This window comes from Sceloporus undulatus, chromosome 6, assembly GCF_019175285.1.
Source record: "Sceloporus undulatus isolate JIND9_A2432 ecotype Alabama chromosome 6, SceUnd_v1.1, whole genome shotgun sequence".
In the NCBI taxonomy this organism is placed as follows: domain Eukaryota; kingdom Metazoa; phylum Chordata; class Lepidosauria; order Squamata; family Phrynosomatidae; genus Sceloporus; species Sceloporus undulatus.
In genome coordinates, this window is record NC_056527.1 from 118,202,972 (window position 1) to 118,205,558 (window position 2,587).

Consider the following 2,587-nt stretch of genomic DNA (forward strand, 5'->3'; position numbering starts at 1 on the left):
GGCCCTTATCTGCCCCATGATGCCTCATTTTAATTATGTCTATTTTATTAATTTAATTGTATTTTATAATGTTGTTGCTTAGTTTATACTACGGGGTAAGGAGTCATGTAAGTTTTATTTATGTATGTTTTATATTTGTTATCAATGCTTTTCATGGTTGTAACCAGCCTCAATCCTTCTGGGAGAGGCGGGCTATAAATACAATTATCATTATCATTATCATTATTATCAGAATCAGTATGCAAATAGATCTTGCAGCACCTTTGAGACTAACTAAAGAAAGAAGTTGGCAGCATGAGCTTCCCTAGACATAACTCTACTAAGATGCATTTAGATGCAATAATAATAATAGTAATAATAGAGAGAGATCTTGCAGCACCTTTGAGACTCACTGAAAGAAAGACATTGGCAGCAAGAGCTTTCCTAGACTTTAGTCGACTTCCTCGGATGCATTTGGATGTCAAATGCATCTGAGGAAGCAGACTTAGATCTACAAAAACTCACGCTGCCAACTTCTTTCTTTAGTCTCAAAGGTGCTACAATAATAATGAGGATAATAATAATAATACACATTTATGGCAGGATCCCACCTTACCAAAAACAATCACCACACACACACACAGATCTCCCTTGAGGCCAAATGCTCTTTGGCCAACGCAGCCAGTGCTTTCATGCCTGGAAAGGACCATCCCAGAAGCATAGAGCTGAAGGGACCCCATCTGGTCATCTGGTCAATCCTTTCCCTGCTGTAGGAAACCCACAGTTAAAGCCGACATCCTGGTAGTAGCATGAAACACTTGGGGGACGTTGTCTTTAGACAGCAGCTGCCAGAAACGGTTGTGTAGAAAAAGGAGGGCGACTAAAATGGTGAAGGGTCTGGAAACCATGAAGCCCTATGAGGAATGACTCAGGGAGCTGGGTCTGTTTAGCCTGGAGAAGAGAAGGTTAAGAGGAGATATGAGAGCCCTGTTTAAATACTTGGATGTCATATTAAGGGGGGAGCAAGCTTGTTTTCTGCTGCTCTGGAGCAACGGATGCAAGCTGCAGGAGAAGAGATTCCAGCTCAACATTAGGAGCAACTTAAGAGCTATTTGACAGTGAAAGACTCTGCCTTAGAGAGTGATGGCGTCTCCCTCCTTGGAGGTTTTTAAACAGAGGTTGGATGGCCATCTGTTAATGAGGAAGCTTTGATGGAGAGTTCCTGCATGGCAGAATGGCGTTGGGTCGGATGGGTCTCTTCCAACTCCATGGTTCTATGACTGACTGCTCCAGGGCAGAATCCCATCTGGTTGCCACTCTTGGACAAACATTGTGTACATGACCATTTGTGTATCATTCCTGGAAAAAGTGGTATTTTGGGTGGTCTCTAGATAAAAGCATGTCAGCCAGGGACGTAGCCAGGATTTTAGGAAGGGGGGGTCCAGACTAAGTGCCACCATTATGATGGGGCTTGGGCGCGGCGGCGCAGCAGCACACACCATTCATTTTTCTAATGGAAGGGGGGGGTCTGGACCTCAAGAACCCCCCCCGGCTACGTCCCTGTGTCAGGGCTCATTCCCAGTTACATTTAAACTGGTTTGCGATTCGCTTTCGCTCCGCGTCAATGAATCAATTCCAAAAGGTCCGTCATTCCCGCTATGAAAGCGGATCTTTCCCAAGCTGGCCATATTTCCCACCAAAGAGCAACCTTTCTAAAGAAAGACACCACTTCCCTTTAAAAAAATACTTTTATTTGGGTTTTTTAAAGGCATTTGATTAACTTCAAAGCTAAAATTTTTCTCCGGAGTCATAGCTCTAGACTTTGGACCATAAAGCTGGGTCCCGATCCTGCCCCATTTATTTTCATGGCTTTACTCTATCCTGAAAGCAACCAGACTTTTCATTTTATATATAGCGGAAAGAGAGCTTAGGAATATGATGGCTTAACAATATGTGTGTGTGTGTGTGTGTGTGTGTGTATAATGAAACCCCATCAATCCCAATCTAATATGATACCGTATAAAAATATAATAAGCATAAACACATAACAACACATAATACAATACTACAATATAACGATACCAATAACTCTCTCTGTTCCCTCTCCTTTTACAGAGACCAGTCTTTTAAACTCAAGCCTCTGTTAGAAGGGTGATTCCTGCACATTCCAATCCTAGCAAAGAAGCACATTCTTTAGCCATGATCTCTCTCCCTCTTTCTAGTATCTTCTATTAAAGCACATATTAAAAAATATTATTTTAACCCACCATAAATCCCATCTATCTCAACTCTAATTTAAACCTATAACCCTTACAGCATGAATCCCTAAATTAATAAATACATGAATAAAGGTATTCATGACATATTGCGACCTCAGGCTGATGCTCCTAGCCTGCAGCAATGAGATGGGACCATTGTGAATTTAGGCTAATGCTGCTTACCTGAAGGTTTTAGACGTGACCATTGCAACCTGAGGCTTATGCTTCTTGCCTGAATCATTGAGACTGGCCCATTGTGACTTCAGTCTGATCCTCCTTGGATGAAGGATTGAGATGGTACTGTTGTGACTTCAGGGTGTGGTGCTCTTTACCTGAAGGACTGAGACTGG